This window comes from Leuciscus leuciscus, assembly GCF_965113295.1.
Source record: "Leuciscus leuciscus genome assembly, chromosome: 4".
Lineage (NCBI taxonomy): Eukaryota > Metazoa > Chordata > Actinopteri > Cypriniformes > Leuciscidae > Leuciscus > Leuciscus leuciscus.
The window spans coordinates 4841166-4862938 of record NC_138728.1 but is presented as its reverse complement, the minus strand read 5'-3'; the positions used below and the strand labels follow the sequence as shown (position 1 = coordinate 4862938).

Below are 21773 nucleotides of genomic sequence, written 5' to 3'. Positions count from 1 at the left end.
GCTCTGTGCCGGGCCTGCTAAATTGAATTATTAGTGGATTGACAAAAAACTGCTGGGATTATTTTAGGGACAGGCAGTGAGAGGCTTAATGACAGGAAGTGGCGGGGGGGTGGAGGGAAAGGGAGGATGTGGCCAGAGTGAAGTAGGAAGAGAAACGATTCAGAAGGGTCTTCGCTTCCTCCTGCAAATCATCTTCTTCAGCTGCGGCATGTTCACCTGTGCAAGCTGCCAGTTTTGGGCTCCAAACGCACTCTCTATGAGAACGCGAACGCAGACGCTTATAGCTATGCAAGCATTTTCAGCGCCTCCACTAGGGGTGCTGAAGTGTGCGTTAGATTAAACTGTCCTTTTACAGTCAGTTTTCTCTTTCAGGTCAACCACTATCATGGTGAAGAAACGGTTTGAAGACACTTTAATCCTATAAAGCCTACTGTATCATTTTTGACATGCACATTTTTTAAGGCCTCTAAATTATCAAGGGGTGGTGGCGCAATGGATAAGACACATGCCTTTGGTGTGAGAGACCCGGGTTCGAATCCACTGTGAGACACCAATGTGTCCCTGAGCAAGACGCTAAACCCCTAGTTGCTCCAGAGGCGTGCAACCTCTGACATATATAGCAATTGTAAGTCGCTTTGGATAAAAGCGTCAGCTAAATGAATAAATGTAAATGTAAATCAACACGATCAAAACTTGGCTTTGTTGTGCACAATCTAAAGTCCCCATGAAATCAAAACAGACAATTATAATTTTTTTATGGAATATTGTAGTATTTATTGTAAATTATGTATCCCTGCACATCTTTTTTTAATTTCTTTTTTTCATGCGCCCTTGGAATCTTCGTGATGACATGGTTACTGGCGCGAGGGCGGGACAACCTGTCTCTCTCATGAGGTGAGATCGACCAATAACAAAACACAACCATCCAGTGAATTCCCGATGAACAAAATCAAGTCCCGCTCTACATTTTTCATGTACGAGAAGCCGTTTCACTCTGATATACATCACAATAGGAAAGAAAAGACTATTGCAAATTCTGTTTCATGCTGACCTATTACTAGCTTGTATTGTTAGTAATATTTCTAGATGAACACTTACTAGACTAAAGCAACTTAATTTATTTAACTATCCATACATTGTTTCATTTAAAAGAATGTGTTTGATATATTTCATATATATTGGGCTTTACAGGGTTAAAGTTAAACTGTCGACATTTGTAACTAACTACCATTTGAAGGAAATTGTATTGCCGCTTTAAGCAGTTTGCAGCCACATTAGTAAAACAAAATGAGTGTGAAAAACAAGTTTTTTGACCTTAAGATGTTCTCTTTCTTGTCTCTTTAGATTTTTCTTGCCTTTGACTGAGTGCAAACTTCACTACATCAGCTTCTTTTATCTCTGAAGCAACTGCTAAATTTTGTGGTAGAAAGATGCTGAAAATCGCACATAAAGTTAGAGTTAGAAACACACACTGAATTTGTAAGCAGGTTCTTACCGGATATATATGATAGTGTGTAAAGAGACACATTTACAAAAAAGTTCAAAAACGGAATTCTATAGGAAAAGCCAGTGATTCCCATCACAACCTGATGTGAGTGGTTTGGCCATGTAAACTGATATTTAAAGATGTATTTTCATGGGGTTTTCCCTCCACCGGGTCTTGTGTTGTATATCAGCGTTACAGCTGTGCTCCTGCCTCATGATGGTGATGGATGAAAGTTGCTCTCTCCCAGAGCGCGGCACTGAATTAAATTGAAAGGTACTGTTGATTCCCCCCGTTACCGCCTCAGAATCAAGTTTGTTAGAAATTGATTTAAGCCAAGGGGGTCTTTGTGGAAAGAAGAAGGCAGCGATTTCCTCTTGATGGGAAGGGATGATTAGATTTGTTTTGTCTCTCTTTTTTTTCCTTTGCTGGTGTCAGCAAATCACATCAGCTCTCTCCCTTGTCAACACATGCTCCTTGTTGAGCAGTCAAAGCTAATTTGCAGATGTGCCACTTGCTATTTTTCTTCTTGCTACTCGTTTCCCTTTCTTCTTGTCTATCCTCCAAGATATTTTGACACTAAACGTTGACTTATCCTTTGCCACCATTGAAGCTTAGCAGTATATTGTGTGATTTGTGTAGAAACTTCCACTGTTTAGCCTAGATGAGGAGTTGGGAAGCTGTAAAGGTTGGTTGTCATACTTTCTACCTTTTGTACAAGATGGTTTCCTTTGGGAAAACTGAGCTTCTGACTCGTCATTCATCACCGGTGTTGCCGGTATGTTTTGCAGTCTCCAATGGCAGGAGTCTATCTCCGTATCATCCATCTTCAGGCCAAAGTCTCACCTCAGCACTGCAATTAAACCCCTACCTCTCGTGCGTAATAAACAAGCAGGGCATGTTAAACCGGATCAAATATAGAAACAGTGAAGGTTATTGCATCTTCAGCTGTTTAATTAAATTCAAATATGGTTTAACTTTGGCCCCGCAAGGTGTCAGTCAACGTGTCATCGGGGTTCCCCCAAGCCGCCCCGGGACGGTCCTGTTTTGAAGACTTCAGTCCTTCCCATCACAGCGACGGGGACTGAAAGAGACTAGCCTCGTAAACCTCCATGTCTGTGCCGTCCACAAGAGATTTGTCAATACACTGAGCCATATAGGTTCTGGCAGGCTTTCTTCAGGGACGGCATTTGCCTTGAAGTACTGTCTTTTCTCATATTCAATGTCAGCCCGCGGGCTGGAAGACAACATATGTTCTCTTCATGTCCACCAGACAAGGCCCCACCAGTCATATGACACATTATTGAGTTTAAACGCATCACATATTTCAGCTTTCTTCACTACTACGAGAACAGATGGCACAAATTACCGTCGCAGAGATACTTTGACAAACATGCACTGTCCCGGCACCGAAATGACAAAATCATTAATTGGTCTCTGGTACGTTGGTGATTTTTCGCACAGCATGAAGGCCTGTCTCAAACTCACAGATGTAAAAGATTAATCTGTTGCCTTCAGGTAGGTGAGATGAAAATCAATGCCCGCGATGACGACTCCTCACTGTTTGGAGTTGCTCTCCTCTTTAAACACAAGAGGAAAGCACTTCCTCTTCCTCCTGGGAAAGTCTTTTTTTTTGTCCTTGAACAGAGTCAGTGATGGTGACCCCTCTGGCTGTGGTAATTATGACAATTTGAGGAATGGCCTGCAACTATCAGTGATTTCCTCCCATTTACTCAATGTAGAATTTAATTGATTTTACCACCCAAGATGCCAACTAAATATAATCATATTCTAAACCCTTTCTCCACGAAGAAATAATTATTTTCCACCCTTTCCGCTTGCATTTTGGCTGCTTCTTCTTCTTCTTCTTCTTCTTCTTCTTCTTCTTCTTCTTCTTCTTCTTCTTCTTCTTCTTCTTCTTCTTATTCTTATTCTTATTCTTATTCTTATTATTATTAGTAGTAGTAGTAGTAGAAGTAGTTAATCAATATGATTTAATTATATAAGAGACTAGTACTAGTTCATTCAATTTAATTAAACAGTTTAGTCATCATTATACTAAAACATTTGATTGCAGAATGACATGATTGACTAATCAGAATCTAGTATTCCAGAGAGTTATTTTATAATGTTTGTTATTGTTATTTTAAAGTGTTACCCAAGTATTTCATAGTAAGTTACTCCATAACCTACTGTGTATGAAAACGCAGTTCATTTTTTAATATTCAGTCAAGTATTTCAGTGCAGCCATAACCCAGAGTCCCACGTTGAGAGCTATAATCTTGCTGCTCTCTGGATGTGTGGAGCCCTTGTTAATGTTAAACAGAGATTAGCCCTTTCATTTGCCATACAGCTCAGTTCTCGCCCCCTCATCTCCTCTGCCCCCTTCAAGTATTCAAAATTAATACTACCCTCAGCTCCGAGGCCACTGTCTGATATTAACAAAGTAATAAAGAGAATGAATTTTTTAAAGCATATATTCGTAGAGGGTTAATATTAGACTGTTATCATCGAGAGGTCAAGTGATGTGGGGAATTTTGCTGTCAGTTGTAGGAGCTCTGCAATTTTGATAGCTTAGTCGTTATTCGTTTAACTTTATTGTATATGCCTTAATGTATGGCGTATAGGCAAGAAGCCTTTTTTTTTTTTTTTTGTTGCTATGAGCTCTTCTTTTATGGTCGGTAGTTATTTTAACCACCGTTTGGGGAATAGTTTGCACTGCTTAAATGGGTAAATAGCTAATTAGGGATAAATGTTAGGGTTTTTTGGTCATTGAACACAAACATTATTACCCCTCCTAGTTAGAAAGATGTGATGCCATCTCTCCTTATCCTCCATCTACCTCTCCAACATCTCAGTTGCTCTCACTTCTTCTTTTTTGTTGTCCTCTCTCTCCATTAATCTTTCTGAAAGGCCTGATATCATCCATCTCCCCAGTCGGCTATTCCCGAAGGGTAAATTACTCCAGAGGCCCGCGTGGCCCCGCTCTGTATCAGGTTGACCCACGTCTTGTTTGCCATTTTGTGTACGCCGCTGTTTATTTAACAAGGAGCAGAGTGAGAGGGCCTTCCAGAGACGGTCCTTTGATAGTAACTTTGACACCCGAGCTGAATAATAACCCTCATTATGGAGTGGCTGACAGCTCCTGAAAGAGCTGATTTATGAATATGCTGGGGGCTGAAGCCTGCTCGCTCTCCACGGCTCCGCCGGCATCTTGGGCCGCCACCGTCCCTGTGCTTCCACCTTCCTCTCCTCTCCTTTTCCCCTTTTTGTGCTCGAGATTACAGGCACATTACGTCAGGAGACTGTAGGCCGATCTGAGAGTCTGAGATCTGAAATCAACGGTAGTTGTCCATTGAGACTAAGAACTAAACCTATTACCTTTGTTTTGATCAAAAAGTAGATAGGTAGGTTGGTAGATGGATGGATGGATGGATGGATGGATGGATAGATAGGTGAATGGATGGATAGATGGATGGGATGGATAGGTAGATAGATAGTTAGGTAGATGGATGGATAGCTAATCTTCAGATCTTTTGTTAAAACTTGCTCCACTTCTAAAACAATTTTTCTTTTCAGATGACATCTTCAAGCCCTCCAATTTTCAATCCCTCCCTCCGAACATGTCATGCGCAGGGCAATTCTGATGATCCAGTCAATTCCTAATGGATAAAATGCCATATTCCTTTTTTTCTCTTGGGTAGTCTCTGAAATACATCACATTAAAGTAAAATGGTTTGCAAAGTGTTACATATTTGACTTTGAAGTTGTTTAAAGTTAAACTTTACTCTGCATTCATGCTGTAAAATGTAAGTCAGTTCATGAAAAAAACAGTTCAAGTAAAAAAAAAAAAAAAAAAACTCATTTTTTAACACTTGCAACTAGTTCTTTTTTATTTTTCGGATAGTTGTTCATGAAATTTTAAACCCACCCGTGAGATTAGTCCTTATATATATTAACCTTTTTTAAATATCGCCCATATCAAAGCTTGCCTAAATAAAAGATGAGATATACACTATATTTCTCTTTTTTTTGACACCCCAGCAGAATCAATTAAGCAGGAAAGGGAATAGGGATCTCTGGGAAGACTGCGGGTTTGGAGAGGCCTTGAGCCCGAGCTTTGGACGCCGTGGAGGTGGGATATCCAGTGGATATGCATAAACGGGCTGGGGAGGATGAAAGCTGTTCAGCAGATAAAGCCATAGCAGCCTGTCGGAATCCTGCCACGCCGGCCCTGATTTATGACCGTCTCAGTCAGACTCCCTACCAAATCCACCCGCTGCCTTTTTCTTGAGTGGAGATGCCCACATTTGAGCTGATAGCACGACTACGCATACGCGCGAGGTGAAGACAAATCGCTCACAGGACTGGTTTCGTTGGACTGTCAATGTTGTCTTCAGAAGACGATAGCAGTGAGAAGAAAGACTGTTTCCAAATGCTGTATATAAATCTACTGTTTACATAGAATAAGTCACTGATAGTGGATTTTCATGCAACGTTGTTTCATTTTCGTCTCATTACCACAGCACCTATACGCCAATGGTGGGTGAATTAAGAACATTTACTAGCCATAAATGTCTTTTGATAAATTAATCATTAAAATAATTTATTTATTAGACTTATATATTAATACATTTCTGCAGACATGAAACTGTATTTTGCATTATCTTAATTCATTAAATATTAAAACACTCGTTGGCTACAGATAGCAGAGAGTGACAAAACATTATGTGGTTCCACAAGCTTTTTTTTAAATCTTAAACTTTAAATGTGAATAAGCTGTTCTTGTTTTCCTTCTCTGTCAATCTACTCTTCCATAAATACTGTATAAAAACCAAGAAGTGCACAAAAACTTAATTGACACCAAAGCTGAAACATGATGCCGATTAGCAGCAAGGCCCGCTCTGAGCCAAAAGCATCTCTAGAGTATCAGTGCTTTATTATTTGGTGCTGTTTTCATGTCATTAGTGTAATAATGATGCGTGTATGTCTTCCTCAGGGACGTGGTCTGGTTCTTCACACTGAACCTGAGGACACAGCCGAAGCCTCTGAGTAGCACTCTGATGTTCCCAGCTCTTCCTCTCTCGCGCAACATTAAAAAGTCTGGATAAAAGGTAAGGAATAGGCTTTATTAACTTTAAATATGCATGATGTTTCTGAGAAAAGTGCAGTACGCCATCGAGAAACGTCCAAAAGCTTGACTACTTATTTCTTCTTATTTTTCTCCCTCTTCCTCTCTCCTGCTCAAAAATGGTAAATAATTGAAAACAGAAGGGAAGGAAAGAGGGGAAAAGACACCAAGATTGTGACACACTCTGCATAAACATCTCCTTATTAGTGACCCTAGATGCCCAGGGAGAATCTGCCGCCACGCGCACACACACAGTCACACACGCTGTTGCTCATCCAGTGTGACTGAAGCACCCTGCAGAGAGCCCAGATGACTGAGGTCCATCTTCACCATCATAACCTCTTCCGGTCTTTCACAGGTGACTCAGAACTGTGAACGCTTAACTAAAAGGTCAGAGAATCATGGCAAATATGGCAGTGTTTCTTTATGAATGTTTTGTTAGGTAACCTAAAATTGCTTTTATTTTTTAGTGTTATTCAACCTGACTATATGGTTACACCAAGTCATACGTTTTTTTTTTGTTTTTTTTTTAATTAATATTTTTATTCAGCAAGGATGCATTAAATTGATCAAAAGTGTCCGTGAAGACATTGTTCATCAAAAAAATCCTGAAAAAAATGAATAAATCATGGTTATCCCTTCATCCACAAAAATATTAACAGCACAACTGTATAATAATAAATGTATATTGAACAGCAAATCGGCATACAAGAATGATTTCTGAAGGATCATGTGACACTGAAGACTAGAAATTGCTGTTTTTGAAAATTCAGCTTTACCATCACAGGAATAAATTACATTTTAAAATATATTAAAATAGAAATCAGTTAAATTGCTGTAAAATTTGATCAAATAAATGCATTACAAAATGTTTTAGTTTTTTAAAGCTATATATATGCATGTATGTATATGTGTGTGTATATGTATATGTTTCATAACTCTTACATTTAATTACATACAATTACATAAAGTATTTAGTATGGCTGAAATGGTGCATTGACCAATCAGAATCTATTTTACAAGAAGTATTGAGAAAAACTGATCTGTGATTTATGTGTTTATTGATTAATACTTAACCTGTAAAGCCGGAGAGAAAGGGCTCTAATAATTATTATTCAATGGGTAAAGATGCTAACATCATGAAAGAAACGCCATGTCTTTGAAATCAATGTTAATTGTTAACATTGTTGTAACGGTTGTCTGAATATTGCAGTGTCATGCGATTCGATCATGGTGCCTCTTTATGAATATATACCATACATTACATTTAAAAGATTCCAGACATTCAGAGTCTAACATTTTAAAGGGCTTATGATCCTAATTTGACACATTAAAACAAAAGTCTTAAAGGAATGTTCTGGCTATTAACAGCGTTTGTGGCATAATGCTGACTATCACAGAACACATTTTCAACTATTTAAAAATGAAAAATCATTGTTACAGTAAGGCACTTACAATGGAAGTACATGGTGACAGGTGATAAAAACAGTTTTTAAACTATAATCAACTTGTATTAAACCTTTCTCATTCTTTTAAGGTCATAGGTTACATCTAATCTTTTTTTTTCTTTCACCAGAACATTGTGAAAACATTTGTTTGCGATGTTTTGACTGAACTTCTGTTCCCTGAAAGTGTCATTTTCATTTGTCTAATTAAACATGGCGTCTGCTCTGACAGACTGAGGTTCATACTTACCAAACAAAATGGAAGAACTTGAATTGACCTTATAATTTTGTCACTCTATAATGATTCACAAAACACATCTCTACTCCTTAGTAAAACAAACCCTTTGTAATAGTTGTTCTTAATCTTTACCTGTGATGGGAGTCTTTCTTCATCCCACACACTCCTCCTCTTCATTGAAAGTGTCAGGTCAAATGGATAAACAGCATGTATTTACCCATCATCACGATACTGTCAAACGTGACTCTGTACTAGCGCTCGCTGGGGTATTTATGACTCTCATTCACTGTCTTCTATTTATTATTACCTGCGTTGCCTTTATTATCTCATGGCTTCACACTAGCCGGTGATACATGGGCCCTCCTCTGAATTTTAATTTCAGAAACGTGTGATTATTCCTGCCAGGGCGCTGAAAGAGGACGTCCTTCATGGTTCTCTCTCAGTGATGGATTAACACCCGGCCGGTTAATGAATGGCTCTCATAAGTTGTTAATGCTGTTTTAAGGTGCAATTTCTATTAATTTTCTAGCCAGCGTGACTCGCGTTTTCTCTTATTCAACACTTTTTTTTCTGCAGCATTTCTTCTGCAGTTTGTTTGAAAAGAACAGCTTTAAAGTGTAGTCATATAAAAAAATAGAAAAAATTAAAAAAAGTAATTAAAATATCAATTTAAACAACTTGGAAGTGTATAGAAGCATTATTTTATATTATATATCTCTGTGGGTGTGTAAAGCCATTTTTCTTTTAATTAAAAAAAAAAAATTAATTAAACATTGCAATTTTTGCATTTTAATTAATATTTTTCATATTTTCCATCCATCCATCCATCCATCCATCCATCCATCCATCCATCCATCCATCCATCCATCCATCCATCCATCCATCCATCCATCCATCCATCCATCCATCCATCCATCCATCCATCCATCCATCCATCCATCCATCCATCCATCCATCCATCCATCCATCCATCCATCCATCCATCCATCCATCCATCCATCCATCCATCCATCCATCCATCCATCCATCCATCCATCCATCCATCCATCCATCCATCCATCCATCCATCCATCCATCCATCCATCGTTAACCAATAAGCCACGGCTCCTACTTATAGAAGCATTATCAAAATAATAAAATCTTTATTTTGTAGGGTCCATTTCATACCGCATCAATGCAGAGCTTGCATCCGCGCTCCTTACTAGCCGTTCAGCGCTCCGCCATGCATTTTATTGGCAGGTGCTGTAATCTTCGGATCCCCACAACAACCCCGGCACATATGTAAGCTGTCATCCTCCGAGCCCGGCCTAAATTACTGCATAGCAGGCTAAGCTAAAAGCTCCAGTTAGAATACGGCATGCTTCAAAAAGCTCACGCTGGATGGCTAAATTAGCGAGTGGCTGCATCGGAGCGCGGGCAGGGGGATGCCTTCCCTTCACTGGGTAGATTATTCTCAGGTATCAGGAGCCAAGAAAGAGGATTATTTCAGTGCAAATAGAGTTGTCAGTTTAGAAACTCCAGATGCAATCATTTCCATCTTGGGATAGTTATGGGATCAGAAGTGGGGTTTGTGTTGAAAAGCTGGCGTGGGATGAGCTATCACTCTCTAATGAAGGATTTTACACACTGAGGGTGAGCGAAGTGTCAGCTAGAGTTCTCTCCTGATCCACACCTTTTTTCCCTCTACCGGTTTTAATAGCAATGGGCCGGTTTGACCTAGTGGTAATTGTATGTTTTGTCTCTTCTTGTCTATTAGAGGGTTAAAAGTGTCAGGAAAGTGGGTACCATTGACCTTTGACCTTGTTCACAGAGCCGCTCACATTAAAGAAAGGGCTCTTTATTATGGCCTTGCGGTGGCCACTTCCACTCCGGACTGGAGTGTCAGCTCTCATCATGTACACCAGAGAGAGGTGAGGGTGTCCGCACAGTGCGCCAGTAATTTTTAGCGAGATTTTCATGATGAGAGCATAAATTGGCAATAAAAGTTGAAGAAACACCCTGAATATGCAGTTATGGTGTTGCTGGGTGGTTTCTTACTAGTCTTGCATAGCCAGGCCTTCAGACTGACGGCTTTGATTAATTGATTCTGTAAATGTGTTTCCATCGTAGTTTCTGCGCATGTTTTCTTATGTTTTTCTTTCTGGTCACTAGATATGGTTATTAGAGTTTTCACTGGTTAAAAAGGCAAAAAGTCTATGTCTGATCACTTAGAAAACCAGTTCCTCACCTTTTCTCAAGGTATCATTCATATCTCCAGCAGTGCTGGATTAGCTACACTGGTAAGTGGGTGTTTGGTGTGGTACTGTACACCACATGAATACAGTAGCTGTAAAATGGTCTTGTATTGTCTATAATAATTATGAATCAAATGCTGGACTGTCTTATTTCATAGTTTAGTATTGAGCATTTATTCCCTCTGGTGTGTGTGACACGTGAGGGGGTTCCTGCCAAACGTGGTGGCTGGATATGTCGCACTGGGGTGTGCAAGCTTGGAAAAGGTCACACATTTGAAGGGATGGCCATTATGTTGGTGTCACTGCATGATGATGTATCGTCGGAGCCGGGCTCTACCTGACACACAGCGAGCACGAATATGATTTCAGAGAGCATTAAAAATTCAACAGCCTGACCTAATTACGCTGTAATATTCAGATGAAGGGCTGCACATCACACCGGGAGCTTGCTTTTGGAATTCATTTCTAATTTTATTTAGTTTGATTCGTCAATAGCTGGGATTGTAATGTCTGACGCGATGCAGTGCTTTAATTGTGGAATTACATTGTTTGTTTATACCTTCAACTCTAGTACCATGTACTATATGCTATTAATATGCAAATCCCCTTTTTCCCCAGATGCCATGTCCATGCTGATGTTTTGATTTATCAAGAGTGGGGTAAGCTGTGCCACTTTTTATGTGAGTTGTCCATTAAGAGGACACTAATATGCCTTATTAGATTTCAGGATGTTTGCTTTAAAATCAAATTAGAAAAAAGCATTTATAAGTAGTTACATACTGTAACTTTCCCAACATTAGGGCTACATTAGGGATGTTTTTCAGTGTACATTAGTGCAACAATTGTCAACATTTTGAAATGGTATTAGTAATATTAATAGTATTTCCCTTTGAGTGGCAGATTTTATGCCAAAACATCTAACTCACTTTAACCCACACGTCATATTCTGGGAAAGATTTGTTTAAGTCATTGCTTTTCCTTATAATGGAGCCAAATAATAGAGGTGTATTGCATTTTTAGACCTGGTTAAATTTCCTTTGACATGATTAATTTGACCTGTCATGTAGAAAATTTACTTTGAGATGCAAAAGGATTTTGTTTACTTTCCTTGTGAGACAAATTGTACATTAAAGGAGTGACATCTTACCCACACTGCAAAAAAAAGGACTTCTTAATTACTTTTTAATTACTTTCTTTGAAAATATCTAAAAATCAAAAACAAGATAAATATACTTGAGAAGCTTGTTTTCATAGATTACTTTTTAAAAATGATTTGTTTAAACGAACTGGCACATTTCCCCCTGTTGTTTTTACTTAAAACAAGTGATTTAAAAAAAATTGTTTTTATTAAAGATGCATCTTGTGCAGTGTTGCTTTTTAAGTACATTTTCAAGGATTTTTAGATATTTTAAATGCAAAATTAGATCATTCTCAATAAAAAATAACAGTTTTTGCAGTGCACTGACACATCTTACCCCTCTCCCCTTGTGTTTGGACCGTAAAGTCCTTCACTTAACATGTGTGGTGTGTAAAACGTGAGGTGGAAATCCTTATTTACAGCGTCTGTCTTGCTTTAGGCCCACAGTCTCTGCTAAAGACACAGAGAAGCTGGGATTACACTCAAGATAAACACTATCTCTACACACAGGCAGTCTTAGAGAAAAGCGCTGCGTTTCCTTGCATTGTTCTAGAGTTAAATCAATTCCCCGCGGCATTCAACTCCCTTTTCTTACCCCGCTGATCAGGCCCGGTTACAAACAGCAATCATTTGCATGAGAAAAAAAGAAAGCTCAAATGGAGAGAGTGGCGTATTATCAATATTACAAAGTGTTGCAGGTAGCTCCACTGAAGTCAACGAGGAGCCCGGCTTTTCATGTCTGTGCGCATTGATTTAATGCTACTTAAAACGAATTGCAGATCAATTGGATTACCCAGAGGCAGATTTAATGAGCCGCACACCGCAAAGGATGTTTGTGGCCCCCCGTCATCTCAGCAAGAGAGACTCGTCATTCTCTGGCAACAGTTTCTAGCAAATGACGTCTTGAGCGGCGGTCATAACAATAGCGAAAACTTTATGAAAGACTTAGTTTACTATGGTATTCTACGATATACCTTGAAATACCACAGTGTTATCAGTGTTTTAACATGGTCCAATGATAATACCAAAGAAAAATGAAACAAAAGCACGCACATCAGTCTCAAAAGGGTGCTCGATTAAAAAACCAACAAGTAAAGAATAAAATATAAAGTCGGCAACACCTAAGCTCCAAAGTTATCAAAAATATTTATTTTCAAGACAACTATCGCATAGCGTATGTTACGTTTCGAGCACGCAGGCTCTTCATCAGACGATGAATGATAATACCATAATTTTTTAGACATGTACCATAGTATTACCATGGTATTCTATGAAATTCCTTGGACCATCACTTTATTATGTTGTTGTTTTTTGAACATGATACCGTGGTTTTATCATGATTGTTTGGAAATGTATAATTATGTATTACTATGGCTTTTTGGTCCTATACCATGGTACTGGCATAATATTCTTCTAAATACTTTGGAGTACTAAAGTTATTCCAAGTTTTTTTAACATGTACTATGGGAAAACAATGGATTTTTGGACATACACTCTTAAAAAGAAAGGTTCTTTATTTGCAACAATGGTTCCATGAAGAACCTTTATCGTCCATGGAACTTTTCTATTGCCAAAGATTATTTAGATGTTCTTCACACTAAGAAAAACTGGTTCTTTTAAGAACTGTTCACTGACATGTTTTTTGGGAAACCCCAAAAAATGGTTCTGTGGCATTGCTTCGAGAACCTTTTATTTTTAAAAGGTTCTTTATTTACAACAATGGTTCCATGAAAAACCTTTAACGTCCATGGAACTTTTCTATTGCCAAAGATTATTTAGATGTTCTTCACACTAAGAAAAAAAAAATTATTTTAAGGGAAACCCCAAAAATGGTTCTGTGGCATTGCTTCGAGAACCTTTTATTTTTAAAAGTGTAGATAGATCATGGTGTTCTCTGAAATAATTTGACTTCTATGGTGTGGTACTACCATGGTATTCATTTAAATTAGTTTAATTAGCACCCTAAAAAGTACTGTGGTAGTACCATGGTACATTGATGGTATCAAATAGTACTTTGCCATATACACCATGGCACTGAAACTGGTACTCCATTGTGGTTTTTTTGGGTACTTTTCTCCAGATGTACCATATAAATACCATGATGTATGAATATAGCGATCAGTCAGTACAATGTATCTATAAAAGTACATTGGAACCTTGAATATCTGATACATTATCATCGCTGTGCCATGGTGATCTCTCGAATTGAAGGTCCCCAGTTCTGTGCCAGGTCCGCAGTGAGTAAAATCGGTCTATATTTATACAAGTTATTCTTTAAGTGATGTAATGCCCAACCTCAGATGTCTTTATCCCCTTTTTCGTTTCCCTGCCAACTTTCCATTTCCATCCTCTCTCCGCAAGACCGACCGTCACAGACTGGGTTCATCTTGATACTGGCATAAACTCCCTCTGTTTGACGGGCATGTTTTGAGTGGCTCTATACCATCATAGCGAGAGATGTAGAATAAATATTTATCCTTGGCTGCTGATCCGCACCTGGGATCAATAAGGCTTTTTCTCTGTGCTAATCAGATTGCCTCAGGATCATATAATTACTGTTTAATATCCGGTTACAGTGAACAGAGGGAGAACGCCTGGCTGCCAGCTCATGATTCCCCGCTCTGTCATTGGAGCAGTGTTTATATCCGCGAGTCCGACCGCAGGACGGCAGGCACTCTCACGGGCCGCCCGACGCCTCGGGATCACTCGGCAGACGCTGTCTTCCAGTTGGACACGGAGGGGCACTCACATTTAGATCAGATTCCTGTTTAGAATCTGAGGAACATTAAGATGGAAACGTTAAGTGTAGCGAAACAAGGAATTGTGGAAGGGCTCGCCTTAAAGTGAAGTTTAATTTGCTTCTTTGGATGTGTTTTAAAGAGTTTGTGTTTATCTATTAGTTAATTTTTTACTCAATTCTTTGAAGGGTGTCTTGCTTTCAGTTTTGCTTCACAACAGAGCTCCTGTTTACACTCAAGTTTCCCCTCAAGTTTCCCATTAGCTCCTCACCTGTTTGTTAGTGATTCAAACATTATTTCACCTCAAACAGATCTGACCTCAGCTTGCCTGATCCCAGCTTGCCTGACCCCACAGCCACCGACGCACGTGACCTTCAGATGAAGTGCATTTGTCCACCTGAGGAGAAGTCACGCTGTGCAGCCACCAGTTCGGTTCTTGGAAATCTCGCCACATCAAAATTCAATCACACACAAGCACCATCCAGGCACCCACCTCAACCCCCTTGTTGACTTGATTAAGGTGAGTGGAATCGCTTCAAAACCTTCACACACTCGCACACACACACAGGAGGCGCTCATAAGTCTGATTTCAAAGCTTCGTAATTGGGAAAGGATATTTTAGACCTGGTGTGGAGCCCCGTTCCTGTATTGTTTCCTGATTTTAATGCTCACAGGGAACGATTATGGTATGAGGGTCCATTTAAAGAACAACTCTGCACTGAAGATGAAGAAACCGTGTCAACAGCCATGTCGTACCCTGCCATTACTGCTTCGGTTGCCTACTCCTATCCTGCTATTTGATCCCATTAAAAAAGCCTACTAGAAGGACTGCAATTCATTCAGACGTATTGTATGTGGTAATGTACACTATTAAGTACTAGTATATTGAAACAAACCTTTGATTAAATGTATTTGAATCACAAAGAAACAGCAAGAATCCTCCCTTGCCTTTGTTAATGAGGGCCTCATTGTGCTACCTGTGCTCACCGACTTTTGTGCCTGTGGTTTCAAGAGGCCTTTCTTCGCGGTTCTACTCTAATATTAAATCAAATCAACTTGGGGAGAAAAAAAAAAGGCTTTTGTTCACATTTGAATAATTTGTACATATTGTTAGCTATATTGGCTGATCCCATAACAATGTGAGGCAAGAAAGGACGATATTTTTTTTTTTCAGCATAATTGGCATTAAAATTATGGCTGCATTGAATAGTTAGTTTTTATGGTTTAGGTTTACTTTAGGTGTATGATTTGTTTGTTCATTATGCATTCATGCAATTCATTATGCTAGTTTCTGTTGCGATGTTATTTGGATACGGGAACACAAACAAACGAAAACAAACTTGAACCGAGCTCGCATGCTGCTGCATTTGCATTCGCGGCGTAAACCGAAAAGCTTCGCAAGTAAACATGCGGCCAAAAGGGTACAAAAACAAGACTTTTAAACACTCGAGCACCTTAAATACACAATACAAAGGCATTGCTCAGCCATACCGAGAAAGGCGTGCAAATCTATGTAAGTATCATACTGTTTGCATAATAGATTAGAAATTAGCATTTTTGTTCATTTTCCATGTATGCACAGTGCCCTGGAAGAAAAACGCTCCATGCATATCAGATCAGCCAGCCTTCCATTTTGCGCAGTATATTATTTGACAATCTAAAATGTGTAATTTGCATGAAATTGCTTAATTAAAACACAGTCACTTGGGGTATTAATTTCTTTGTCTGCCGACGGAGTGCGGCGCAGGCAGATGTAAAGGGCTGTCAGAGAGGAATGTCAGGGAGAGAGAGGGGGGACACCGCGTCTTGGCCTGGGGAGGGTTACGATGCCTGCCCGCTCTGGGCACACTTGGTAAACGGAGGACCCTGCTTCGGCGGGATCCAAAGGGGAGGATTCTGGGGCGATGGAGGAGGAGGGCGGCTGGCAGCGTGCCATCGGCTCGTGAGATTGGAGAGTTGGCCAGATCAAGCACCACATGGCATGCTGTAATACATAGACACGCTTTTGCGATAGGAAACACACTAGGCTGTAATAAATCCATGTATCATGACTTGTATTTTTGTATGATTGTTTTGTACTGAAAGTTTGATGCAACTTAATCATTTTTAAGGGAATACTTAGATTTTTGTTTTAAAGCTCGAGAGACTCAATGGAGCACTTTTAAAAAAATTATTTTGGATATCAACTGAGATTTTCCAGTAAAACTTTATTTCAGTGGTTCACTTTAGACGTTGTACTAACCATATAGTAACTTTGTAACTACGTGTCAATTTATTCACCTAACCCTAACCCTAATCTAACAGTCTACTACAGTCTTCTAATACTCTAATGAGAGTTAGTTGACATTTAGTTGCAAAGTTACTTATAGTTAGTTGAATGTCTAAAGTGGACCAACGAGAGAAAGTGTAACTGATTTTTCTCTTTAAATTCTATAGAAAATTAAATTAAATTTGACACAGTTGACAAAATTGTTGATGTACAGTAAAATTAGTATCTGAAACATTTATGGCCAGTATAGCTGAGATAATTTGATGAGAAATGTTTAAGTTCATATTACAATTGCCTGCAAATCTGAGCACAGTTTGAGAAATTGTTGAATCTCTTTTGAACACTGCAAAAACAAAAAAACAAAACAAAATCAATTCTTAAATTAAATAAAGAGATATTTACTTGAGAAGCAAAATAACTTAAAAAAACATAAAAAATTAAGTGAGTTTTTTGTTTAAAACGAGTAAAAATATCTGCCAGTGGGGTAAAAAAAAGTGTATTCCGTTTTTCTGACCCCACTGGCAGATATTTTATCTTGTTTTAGGCAAAAATTCACTTCATTTTGACACATTTTTTCAGAAAACAAGACTTAATATCTTGCTTCTCAAGTAAATATATCTTGATTTAAGAATATTTATATATTTCTACTGGAAAACAAGACAAAAATACTGAGGAAGAACACTCTCAGTGAATGGGCTTTATGCACAGCTACACTACTTCCTGAACTTCAGCCAGCTCTTTGTTTCCTGTCTGCCATTATTGGACAAACTGATTAATCCAGGTGTGTCTGATATTGTTACTGAGGTCAGGCACACCTGGATTAATCAGTTTGTCCAATAATGACAGACAGGAAACAAAGAGCTGGCTGAAGTTCAGGAAGTAGTGTAGCTGTGCATAAAGCCCATTGAGTTTTTCTTTTTTTTTAAGTCATTTAAATATTGAAAACAGATCAAATGAATTAATTAGAATTAATAAATAAATTGAAATATAAAGTACATATTTAAAGATTTTAAATATTTAAAAAAGGCATTATTTATAAAATTACTGGGATTTCTGTTCTTAAGAGAAAAAAACATATCCAAATAATCTCATCTATGTCTAGGAGAAACCACTGAGATGTTAAAGAGATCACATTTATGATTTTATTTGATACTGAATCTGACATACTTGTACATGTAGTCACATTAGTAAGCACATTGGTATACAAATGTATAATGTTCTGGCAAAACCTTGTGGCAAACATTTTAATTATAGAAAAGAATAACAGTAAAATGGCTGTTTTTGGAACAGGATCTGACATGCACACACACACTAAAGAAATCAACCGCTCATATACATACTCTTAAAGACTGAAAGCTTATTGATAGATCATGACGTGTCAGATGAAGTGTCCCGTTTCTAGTTTGTGAAGTGTCACTGTAAGTCTTGCGCTGTACCCTTTTGTCTTAAATATCAAAGCCAACACGGGCACGTTAACATTTGAATATTTTCCAGTTCTTCATAAGGGGAGATTGTACAATAGGGTGGGGGGGGAAAGGGCTCGTTGTAGTGAAGTAGCACATATCAAAATGAAAGAGCCCTTTCTCTTTCTCTCTCTCTCTCTTTCTCTCTTTCTCTCTCTCTCTCATTCTCTCTCTCTCATTCTCTCTCTCTCTCTCTCACATCAGTGACTGCCTGTGAAGGGCTTCCAAATCACAGTCCTTGTACCATTCAGCACATACAAAAGGGCTGTGTGAGCCTGAGCAGGCAAGGCCTAATTAAAATCCTTTAACAGAGAGAGAAAGAGCGGGGCACATGGAGCTGGGCTGGGATTGTAAAGGAGGCTGTCAGTGAGTTGGGACGTCGACAGCCACACGCAGACTCTGTGACAGCTCTCCAGAGCAGCGAACACATACGCCATTTGCTCAGAGGGCCTTAATTGGGTCTTTGATGTCCCTTAGAAAGGTGGCAGAGAGATGGAAATGTTATCGTCGCCCACTTTCATAATGCTTGCCAGCTTAGATTGTTTACGATTTACAAAAGATGTGCTTTTCTTGTCTTTTTCACCTGCCTCTTTCTAGCTTTAATAGTGATGGGTCAGGATGCTCGATTAGTGAGGTCAACAAGTGAGTTTATCTCACCTCCATCCCCCCCTTTGTTTTTAGAGGCAATCCTATAATAATAATAATAATAATGATACAAGTTAAATTTTTTTATTGTTACAAGAGATTTAATTTTATTATTATCTGTTACAAAAACAATTTCCCTTTATTTTTTAGCTAATACACTAAATGTAACAACAACAACAACAATAATAATTAAAATGATTACGAGATAGCATTATAATTATTATTACTGCTGCTACTACTACTATTATTATTATTATTACTACCTTTATTGTTATAATTATTATATAACAATTTCATCTATGATTATTTTTAGCTAAAATATTGAAAAGTCATAGTGGCAGCAACATTAATAATAATAATAATAATAATGGTACTACTAGTAGTAGTAGTAATAATAATAATAATGTTGTTTTCGTTGCAGTTTTTTATATTATTTATTTATTTTAAGTGCTGGGGGAAGAATTGTGATACTTCTCAGAAAGTGTTTTTTTTTTCATGCTGAAGTTGCGTCTGTAAACTCATCAAAGCACTTTTGCGGGCTGTGAATGGCCCAAAAACACGTTCGATCTGCGTAATGGACTCAGCTTAATTATGCAGTACATCCGTAAGTAGACTACATGCGACCCATTGACAAGCCGTTGTTAAAAATATGTTGCACATCCCTACTTCCAATGTCATTACTCCGTTAGCTCGCGTTTTAACTCCTGTCAGGGTCGTGGCATCTGTAACTTCCACTCCGTGCTTAATTCTCACCCCATACATTTGCAGCCATTGCAATGGGGTAATAAAACGAGCGTGTGTATATGTGTGTGTTTAAGCTTGGAAGGCTAGAGAGGGGCAAGTCCCTGCTGCCACCACTGATCAAATGAAACAACAAGGGCAACGGCAGCTAATGCGGGGAGCTGTTTAGTGCAGCGCTGCCTTTTGAAATGATGATGATAATGGATTCAGTCCGCTCATTAATGGAGTCCGAGTGCTCGTTAGAGTGAACAAACAAGCCAGCCTGTCAGCACTGGAAATGCCAAGTGCCGGCAACTGTCTCCGTTTTATGTGAGGACACCGCGTTCTCGCCATTTACCCACCTACTCCACCCCCAACATCAAAGACGGTGGCGGGGACCACCGCGACTCACCAACCACACCACCCTCAGAGGCGGCCCGGGCGAACAGGGTCACCGGGTCAAGAGGGATGAAATCCATTCCCTCGCTTTTGGCTCCGTCCTCACATAAGTGCCAGTGTGTTCGCTCATACAAGCAGTAACTAGTGGGAGTTTCTTTTTATTTAAAGCTCATATGTCATTTTTTTTCACTCGGTCGTAAAGTGTGGTCACATTAGCGACATTTCACAGAATGTCTATTGTCACAAGTATAGAGATGTATGTACATTTATCATTTTAATGGTACAATACTAAAAATTCTATGCTCAAAAACTGTTAATTGGTTCCCTTAAAGTTCCTCCTAAAGTTCCCTAACTATAAAGTGAAAAACTGTAATGACTCTAATAGGACATTTATCTAATGGGAAAAAACGTTTGCTGTTTTTTCATTGATATAAGAATGTTTCTTAGTTTTTTTCTTATTAGTTATGTACATAAGTACATCAGTATTATCATAATCAGTAAGTCATGGCTACTAATGCATTTACATTACTTGAACTCTGTAAATGTAAGCAATGTCAACTTTTTTATGCAAAATTCAACTTCAACTCCTCCATAGGCTTCTAAGACATAACTTGCTGGCCCAGAAAATGCATTAAAGAGATTGTTAATATAGTCCAAATGACTCCAGTGGCTCAATCTTAAGTTTATAAAGCGACGAGAATACATTTTGTGCGCAAAAACCCCCCAAAATAACGACTTTATTCCACTATTCATTTCCTTCTCTCTGGGCCTCGAGTTTTTTCACATAGTGTTTTTGCGCAGCGCGTCTGTGTTATACGTCATACGTAGGCTCACTATTGGCCGACGCTGGTCATGTGTGTGATGCGTGGTGACGTACAACACAGAAGCGCTGCGCAGTTATACTACGTGAGAAAACTCGAGGCCCAGAGAGAAGTAAATGAATAGTGGAATAAAGTCGTTATTTTATTATTTTTTTTCCCACAAAAAGTATTCTCGTCACTTTATAAACTTAAGATTGAGCCACTGTAGTCATTTGGACTATATTAACGATGTCTTTAATACATTTTCTGGGCCAGCAAGTTATAATGTCTTTAGAAGCCTATGGAGAAGTGAGACAGCTCTCAGATTTCATCAAAAATATCTTAATTTGTGTTCCGAAGATGAACGAAAGTCTTACGGGGTTGGAACAACATGAGGGTGAGTAATTACTGACAGAATTTTCATTTTTGGGTGAAACTTCCTTTAACTGAACTTACTTTACAGTGTACATCTTATGTTGTTAGACTAATGTTTATTGCACTCATTTAGTGATGTGCGTTACCATGACGGTGTTTTGTGTTTGTGTGTATGACACTGTGAGCACTATATCTATATGATAGTATTTACCTCAGCTTGCATGGGGAAATATCACACGAAATTCACAATTGCATGGATTCCCATTGAAATGATTGGATTTGGCCTGCGGAAATTCACAGAACAACAATAAATGTGACCTCACATTTACTCTTTTAATTTTCTTCTGTCCAGTGAGCGTCATATTTCATTACAAGCATAAACACTGTGGCTTTTCCTGTCTCTTTTTGTTTGCAGCCCGATATTGGCTCACATCTGTTTGGCCAAACAATGAAACAGGAGGAACCTGTATGCATCTGTTGTGGTTAGTTTCTCTATTCTCGCATATTCTTCTGTGTGAAATTATTTCATGTTCTGAAAACAAAGAAATTATTAACATGCTTCACCTCCGCTGATACTGAAATACGGCACTCTCATAAAGCAGAGATGAATGTTTTTCCACGCCTACATCCTTCAATTAAACATTGGCTGAGTTAAACTGAGTCATCTACTGTATGTCAGACGATCCTCGATCTCC

The 21773-nt window shown here is 38.7% G+C and overlaps 1 long non-coding RNA gene across 2 annotated transcripts; it reads left to right on the top strand.

Moving 5' to 3' along the window:
* Positions 1–842: 842 nt before the first annotated feature.
* On the top strand, positions 843–21510 carry LOC309497993. 2 transcript variants are annotated; one of them, XR_014205785.1, is made up of 6 exons: positions 843–894; positions 5528–5827; positions 6483–6597; positions 6755–6972; positions 14719–14927; positions 21494–21510. It is a non-coding gene; the product is annotated as an uncharacterized lncRNA (long non-coding RNA). The 2 variants fall into 2 exon arrangements; XR_014205786.1 differs by lacking the exon at positions 843–894 and having other exon boundaries at positions 3482–5827.
* The last annotated feature ends 263 nt before the right edge of the window (positions 21511–21773 follow it).